Consider the following 8,669-nt stretch of genomic DNA (forward strand, 5'->3'; position numbering starts at 1 on the left):
ACTTTTCCTTTTACATACTTAATTAAGGACGCTAATAATTCCCGAACGTTCGAGATTTATAATTTGCGTCCCAAAACTAATGAGATCACCTTATGAAACTAAATTATATTCCTAATAAAAGCCACGACGCTTGCAGGAGCACTTGCGGCGCGCCACGAGTGCCCTGGTCCGCGGCCGTTTCCCAGCGCGCCGACACAACACCTCTCCCTCAGCCTCACAACTCGCGAGGTGCTGATTGGCGGTTTGCCGGCGGGCGAGGGCGATCTCACTAGTGTGGTGATCCGGCGCCAATAGGTACTCCACCTCACTGGAAGCGTGCACTTGCTCCATGTACTGCCAATCGTAGATGAGGCGCTTGGGCCCGACTGCACTCAGGGCTTTGGCACGGGCGTCTTTCGCCACCCTCATGGCCCTCGCACGAGCCTTCTGCCAAAGAGACAATTGCCTAACTCTCTCAGACGTGAAATAGGCCTGCCAGGTAGCATGCCTCGCGGCACGCTTCTCTTCGTCGGCCTTCTTCTCCGCCTCTATTTTTGCGCGCTCTATCGGAGGCAAAGGCTCCCACAAGGCTACATCCATTTCTTTCCAAAGCTTCTCAAGGCTAGGGGCTCAGAGGGCGGAACAGCGTTCTCCTCGTAGCGGGGAGCCGACGCATCGTCCAACGCGCGTGTTGGCGTGACTAGAACACCGACGCGTCCACCTTGACGCGTTGCGACGAGGAGCGGAACGCCGACGCGTCCTCCTCGACTAATGGCGTCGAGGAACGAAACAGCAACCCGTGACCGTCCGCGCGGTGCAGCGAGGGGGGCCTAGGGCATGGGAGGGGCGATGCCATGGTGGTCAACGTGAGAGGGAGGGGGAGGAGATAGCGATGAACGTTTGTGTTCTTTGGAATGCCGTGGGAGGCGCAGTATTTATAGCGAGCAATGGCACACCATGTAAGATATGGACTGAGCTTCACTGACTTAACTGCAGGTGCGGTTGTGTCACTGACATGTGGGCCAGATGCCTATTGAGCCCACATGTCAGTGACCCAATGCACCTGAAGTTAAGTAACTGAAGCAGCGTCCCATAAGATATGTTGTGTGATTAACATAACAACTACCTGGGCATATTTATTGGAGTAAATTACAGGGGAGGGAAGGGGTGGAAATATTGCTGGTCACAACGGATTGGACAAGCGCGGGGGGAGGAGAGTCATGCATGTAGATTCTTTTTCCACATGGGGTGGAGCGGTGGGACTGCCGGAGGGAGAAGGAGAGTCAAGTAGGTGTTCAAATTTCAAGGTGCACTAAATTATTGCATGCGATGATTAAGGCTGGCCATAGTGGTGGTAATGTGGTACTCCCTCCTTTCCGGTTTATAGGGCGTAATTTGAAAATCTCTTCAACCAAGGTAGATGATGAATGGTGGAACTAATTCCGTAGTTTGCAAAAGTACTTAATTATTACTCTCATTTTTCTCAAAAATTCGTGTAAACCGATGCATTAATTACACCACATGCATGCATGACCACTTAATTATGAAGAACTTCTACATGCATTGGTGAGTTTTTTCTTCATCCTTGCATGCAGTGATTTAATACACCTTGAAATATGAACATGTGATGGTATGTAGTAGAATTGAGACTTATAAAACGAAAAAACAAACTTTTTGAGATGAGCCCTATAAACCGGAAAGGACTGGTATCATGCACACGGGAATAGCAAACATATTGATGTGGCGAAGAATTAAAGAAGAGAGGGGGGTTAGGGTAACATAGGTAGATACCATATCATGTTAAATAATATGCTACTTTGTGTCATGCATCACACTATAAAGGTAGTCACGTATCATACACTAGTATCATGCACATGATACTAGTATATGCTACTTTCTACTATAAGTGGCCTAAAGAGAATATTAACTAATCTCTACTCTCTACTCTTATAACAAGTAGAGTTGGTGATGATGGTGTGCCTGCCATCCTGCAATATAGGCCGTCCGATCTATATCTAACGAATAGGAAGGAAACTATCACAATTTACCCGCACTCCTCTCCACATTTGCAGATAAGGCCTTCCCTCGTTCATCCTTTTCTCCCACAAGATCTTGGTATTCCGTGCAACGCATGGGCATCTTGCTAGTGCATGTAAAAATCTTTGTCATTTACTAGTGTTCATGCATGCATGCAGGCAATGCGATAATGCATTGGTAAACACATTTTTTGTGAAGAACGACAACATTAGTTGAGTACTTTTGCAGACTACAAAAACTATTCCACCGCCTCTATCTTGGTAAGAGTAGGTGAAAATTTTGAATCGAGCCCTTTAAACTAGAAGGGAGGTAGTAGTTCTCTAATAGCTAACCTTGTTGTGATGACTAGATAGGACATGGCACACCCCTGGATGGAGGAACTAGTCTGCATTGTGCATATAAGTTTTGTCTGAAGTCAATGTACCTCTACTTTGACCAAACTTATAGAAAAATGTATCAACATTCACAATGTCAAATCAATATTTTTATACTCATTATAAAACGTAGTTTCATAAAATATATATTTGGTATTGTAGATATTGATATTTTTAGTATAAATTTGGTCAAAAACTTTGCAAACTTTGACTTGACACAAATCTTACGCGGAGTAAAAAGGACCAGAGGGAGTATCATGCATGCGAAGTAGGCAAAAAAATTGCTCATTTATAGCTGTCTGAAGTCTCAAAGGGCGCGATCACGCGAGGGAGGCCAAGATCGTGGGAGGCGTGATGGTTGACGAAATTAAGTGAAGTTACATCCACGCGCGGGCATGGCGTGCGAACACGCAGAAGCTATACCATCAAGCCTACGATATGGGTCTAGTAGACATGACATCTAGTGGGTCCCGCATAGTACTTGAGAACTCTTTGGGAGCATGCAGCCGTTTATCCACCGGGAAAGCTAACAACCCCACGCCGTTCACACGCCCTACTCGTCCCCGTCTTCTACCTTACAATAGTTTGCTCCCAGTCATCCCGTCCTTTCACATTACACCAGTTCAACTTCTCCTAACCCGCCTCCAAAATCCATGGACTCCCAAATCTCCATGATTGCCACTGAGTACCAGGTTAGAGCCATCACTGGTGATGAGTTCATCGTCATCTACACCCGTAGATCCACAATGGTGGAAGCATGCCTTGCTCGCTTCCTATGCATGTTCAATGGTTCAAAGGATGAGTGGGCCGTTGGGCTAGATGTTAAGTACACCATAGTCCTAGAAAGCGAGAAGATTCTAAAGGAGGCAGAGAAGAAGAAGCCTGCCATGATCCAATTTTGTGTACATAACATGTGCTTGGTCTACCACATATGCCATGCCCACGTTGAGTGCCAGGATTTTAAGAACTTCCTCAAGGACAGAAGAGTGAAATTTGTTACTGTAGACTTTAGGAACGACATGAGTGTCCTGGGTCGGATAGGCCTCCTTGTAGGCCAGCCCTTCGATCTCCATAAGGCAAGCCTGGTGCCCTCCTCTCAGCCTTCAATGCTGACCCTGGCAGCAGCCATGATTGATCCTTCGTACGCTCAACTGAAGAAACCTCACCACGAGTTTCATCATGCATGGGAGTCAAAGACAATAAATGAAGATCACATCCTGTACGCAGCAATGGATGCCTACCTTTGCTTAAATATCTACAAGGGTTGGATGAAGAAGCAGAGCCCAGTGTCCGGTTCAAGCAAAGAAGCGTAGGCGAAGAGGAAGAGGAAGAGGGACAAGGATGAAGTCATGGACGTGGACTCAGACTCCGAGTAAGGTGGCAGTGCCGTCACTCAGCTGGTTCTACTGCAGTGTCAAGAGGACTAGTTGCTTAGTTTTATTTCAGGGATGTGTTGTGTAGAGCCCCCAGCGGAACTATGTTTATGTTCTTTCTCGTTATTTGAACTCTTTAGTACGCATAGTAGTACTAGTATGTCTTACTACTATTCATCTTGTAGTTGGTACTCCCTCTGTTTTCTTTTAATCCACGTCTAAGTTTTTCTCGTTTTTCTCTTTTTAGTCTGCGCGCTAGCTTTTTACCCCTCGTTCTCCCAAAATTGCCCCTCATTTTTAGCTGTGCATGCGTATGCATTAATTACTTGGAAGAAAGAAGGCATGCGTGCAGTGGTCGAGCGCCCTTGGCAGCATGCATGTGGGACATGGGGAACGAGGAGTGAGGAGGGTAGCCAATCAACCGAAATGCAATTACAGCTGTGCAACAATATCGGTCATGGAGATCAAGGAAGGTCACTGATACGTCCACTTTGCATCATGCTTTTATATCGATATTTGTTGCATTATGGGCTGTTATTACACATTATGTCACAATACTTATGCCTATTCTCTCTTATTTTACAAGGTTTACATAGAGAGGGAGAATGCCGGCAGCTGGGATTCTGGGCTGGAAAAGGAGCAAATATTAGAGACCTATTCTGCACAGCTCCAAAAGTCCCGGAACTTCACGGAAGTCATTTTCAGAATATATAAAAATACTGAGCGCAAGAAGTTCCAGAGGGGGGCCACACCCTCACCACGAGGGTGGGGGGTGCACCCTACCCCCCTGGGCGCGCCCCCTGCCTCATGGGCCCCCTGGTGGCCCTCCGATGCCCATCTTCTGCTATATGGAGTCTTTCATTGAGGAAAAAATCACAAGCAAGCTTTCGGGACGAGACTCAACTGCCACAAGGCGGAACCTTGGCGGAACCAATCTAGGGCTCTGGCAGAGCTGTTCTGCCGGGGAAACTTCCCTCCGGGAGGGGAAAATCAACGCCATCGTCATCACCAACGATCCTCTCATCGGGAGGGGGTCAATCTCCATCAACATCTTCACCAGCACCATCTCCTCTCAAACCCTAGTTCATCTCTTGTATCCAATTCTTGTCTCCAAGTCTGGGATTGGTACCTGTGGGTTGCTAGTAGTGTTAATTACTCCTTGTAGTTCATGCTAGTTGGTTTATTTGGTGGAAGATCATATGTTCAGATCCTATATGCATATTAATACTCCTATGATTATGAACATGAATATGCTTTATGAGTAGTTACGTTTGTTCCTGAGGACATGGGAAAAGTCTTGTTATTAGTAGTCATGTGAATTTGGTATTCTTTCGATATTTTGATGAGATGTATGTTGTCTCTTCTCTAGTGGTGTTATGTGAACGTCGACTACATGACACTTCACCATTATTTGGGCCTAGAGGAAGGCATTGGGAAGTAATAAGTAGATGATGGGTTGCTAGAGTGACAGAAGCTTAAACCCTAGTTTATGCGTTGCTTCGTAAGGGGCTGATTTGGATCCATATGTTTCATGCTATGGTTAGGTTTACCTTAATACTTTTGTTGTAGTTGCGGATGCTTGCAATAGAGGTTAATCATAAGTGGGATTCTTGTCCAAGTAAGGACAGCACCCAAGCACCGGTCCACTCACATATCAGATTATCAAAGTACCGAACGCGAATCATATGATCGTGACGAAACCTAGCTTGACGATAATTCCCATGTGTCCTCGGGAGCGCTTTTCTCTATATAAGAATTTGTCTAGGCTTGTCCTTTGCTACAAAGAGGATTGGGCCACCTTGCTGCACTTTATTTACTTTTGTTACTTGTTACTCGTTACAAATTATCTTATCACAAAACTACCTGTTACCTATAATTTCAGTGCTTGCAGAGAAGACGTTGCTGAAAACCGCTTATCATTTCCTTCTGCTCCTCATTGAGTTCGACACTCTTACTTATTGAAAGGACTATGATAGATCTCCTATACTTGTGGGTCATGAAGACTCTTTTCTGGCGCCGTTTCCGGGGAGTGAAGCGCCTTTGGTAGGTGGAATTTGGTAAGGAAAAATTTATATAGTGTGCTGAAATTTACTGTCACTTGTTACTATGGAAAGTAATCCTCTGAGGGGCTTGTTCGGGGTATCTTCACCCCGACCAGTAGAGCATAGAGTTGCTCCTCAACCTACTGAACCTACTGAAAATGAAAATGTCTGCTTTGAAATTCCTTCAGGTATGATAGAAAAACTGCTAGCTAATCCTTTTGCAGGAGATGGAACTTTACATCCTGATGAGCACCTGTAACATCCCAAAATTCTAATTTTTGGAATGTTATAATAAATAGATAGATTTGATTGACTGTTTGATTGACTGACTAAAAGTGACTGAAATTCGAAACTTTTTGAAAGTTAAATGAGAGGGAATAAAAGGACTTTCCCAAACTTTCATTTTTGCATTTATGATCTCTGTGAGTTCAAATACTTTTCATCACAAAATCCTGGAGAGAAGATGACATGACTTCTTCCATTTTAAATAAATGAAAAGGGTTTGAAAAGATTTGAATTTCATTTGGAAAATATTTCCAATTCAGCAACTTTAAGCAACTCAATGATTTTCACGAGCGAAGATAAAATGACTTCTTCAAACCTATGAAATATGAGTTGGGAGTTTCAAAAAATTAAATTCAAAGTTCTTTTGAATTTATTTCCAATTTGGAGTTATTTGAGTTTTATTCAAATCATTTTTCTCCAAAAATAAAATATATGGAAAATAGGGTAACATGATTCCCAACATCAGAAAATTGGAGAGAAATAAATTTGAATTCATTTTGGTATTTTAAAAATGATTTTTATTGGATTTTATTAGACCAGTAGCACTCTTTGATTTATCTGATTTTGTGAGGATTTTATTTGGCATTATAAAAATGTTCACGTTGTAGACAATCTTTTTCTGAAAATCTTGATATATTATATGCCTATATTATATTTTGTATTTATCTCTTTTGTTTTATTTCTTTGTCTGTTTAAAAAAACGAAGGAAACCCTCCGTCGCCGACTGGGCCGGCTCAGGGCCCAGCCAACCGCGTCGCTAGCCCAGCCCGGCCGACCGCGCCGTCTCCTTCCTCGCGCAGGAGACCGGCCGCCGCACGCCTCCCGAGCGCCGGCCTCGGCGTTCGTGTCCGCCCCGGACTCTCCTTGCCCCTCCCGCAAGCCGTCCGCCGCCCCCGGCCCTTAAATAGCTCGGCCCCGGGCCCCCCTCTCCCTTCTCTTCCCTCACCAAGCGCTGCCGCCGCCGCACTTTTGCCGCACCACCGCCACCCTCGTCGCCGCTGCCGAACCTCGCTGCCGCACCGCACCCCGCCGCCTCTTGCCGCCGCCGCTAGCGCCGCTGCCTGCCGCGCAATGCTGCATCCCGTCTGCTGCCGCGCCGGAGCCGCCATCTCACCGAAGCCCCGCTGCCGCCGCCAACCATCGTTGCCGGTCGTTGGTTTTATCACCGAACCACCGAACCGACCGAACCGGTATAACCCCGATCGGTTTCCTGGTTTTTTTGGGGTTTTGTTTCAAGAACCCGGTTTAGTTTTTTTAGTTAGATCTATTCAAAGAACGTTCTTTGTTTAGAACTAGTTAGCGAACGTTCGTTATTTAGCTTTTTCTTTTATTTTAGTTTTCTGTCCAGGGACCTATTGGTAGTATTTCTTTTATAGATTAGTCCCTGTACTTCAAACGATCATTACTTTTTACTCGTTAGTCCAAAACCAACGCTCACATCTTCGTTATGATCTCCTCTATCTAGTAATCCAACTCAAACATGTTTTTGAAAAGTTTAAAATTTGAATTAGATCAGATTTGAATTCAAACTTTGTTTGATCATAACTTGAGTTTCATAGCTCCGTTTTAGTTGATTCTTTTTGCAAATCGAAGCTCTTGACCTAAACTTTTTGATAAGGCCAAATTCACATAATTTTGGAACTGTTAGAAATTGTTTTATGTTGCAAGAGTTATTTGCTTGGTTTTGATGTTTTCTGAACCGTCTTCTTCGTTCTTTCTGATCTTTTGAGTGATTGCTTATGTGTGGTTACTATTGCTTGCTTACGATAGATTAACCGGAGTGTGACGAGTAGAACTATCAAGAGTTATGAGTGTGAATCATCTTCATCAACATTGCAGGCAAGTTCACACTTTGATCATATCCCTTTTCATACCCAGTTTTTATGCATTAGTTTCACCCTCAAACATTGCATGAGTAGGATTGATAACATGTGGGTATCGGGAAGTAGTTGATGAGGTAGGAACCTATTGCCCTACATTCAAACCTTGGGAGTACTATTACGTTATGCCTATAGTGCCATGCTATGCTCGTAGACGTGGATTGGGTTTTGAGAGTATCCATGACAGTTGTGAGATTGTTAATTAATGGTTTACTTAAGGTGGCAACTTAAACACACATCTGGGTGGATTGAGGCACCTGGGTATTCCCGGATTGCCTGTCTAGGCACTGGGGTAGACCAGGATTGCCTGTTTTTTTATGGACCGCCACCCAGGCTCAAAGGGATCATGAGATTATTCATACTAGAAACTTCCGTGTGCAGCCACAAGCTATTATGGGCTCTAGCATAGTTGATTAAGTCGTGCGAACTCTTACAGGGTAGACTAGAAGATGTAGGGGAAAGTTGGTGTAACGGTCTATCCATTGTAAGGTGCTAGCGCTTCTGAAAGACTATGTCTCGGTCATCTGTTTCTCAAACACCGTGTAGTGCGAGAAACCAAACGGAGGCGATCAAGTCTTGTGTGGAAAAGTGGGCAAACCTCTGCAGAGTGTACAAACTAATCATGATTAGTCGTGTCCCCGGTTATGGACATCTTGAGTATCTAGTACCTGGATTATCATGTGAATCTCATCATCTTAC

This window comes from Triticum urartu, chromosome 2, assembly GCF_003073215.2.
Source record: "Triticum urartu cultivar G1812 chromosome 2, Tu2.1, whole genome shotgun sequence".
In the NCBI taxonomy this organism is placed as follows: domain Eukaryota; kingdom Viridiplantae; phylum Streptophyta; class Magnoliopsida; order Poales; family Poaceae; genus Triticum; species Triticum urartu.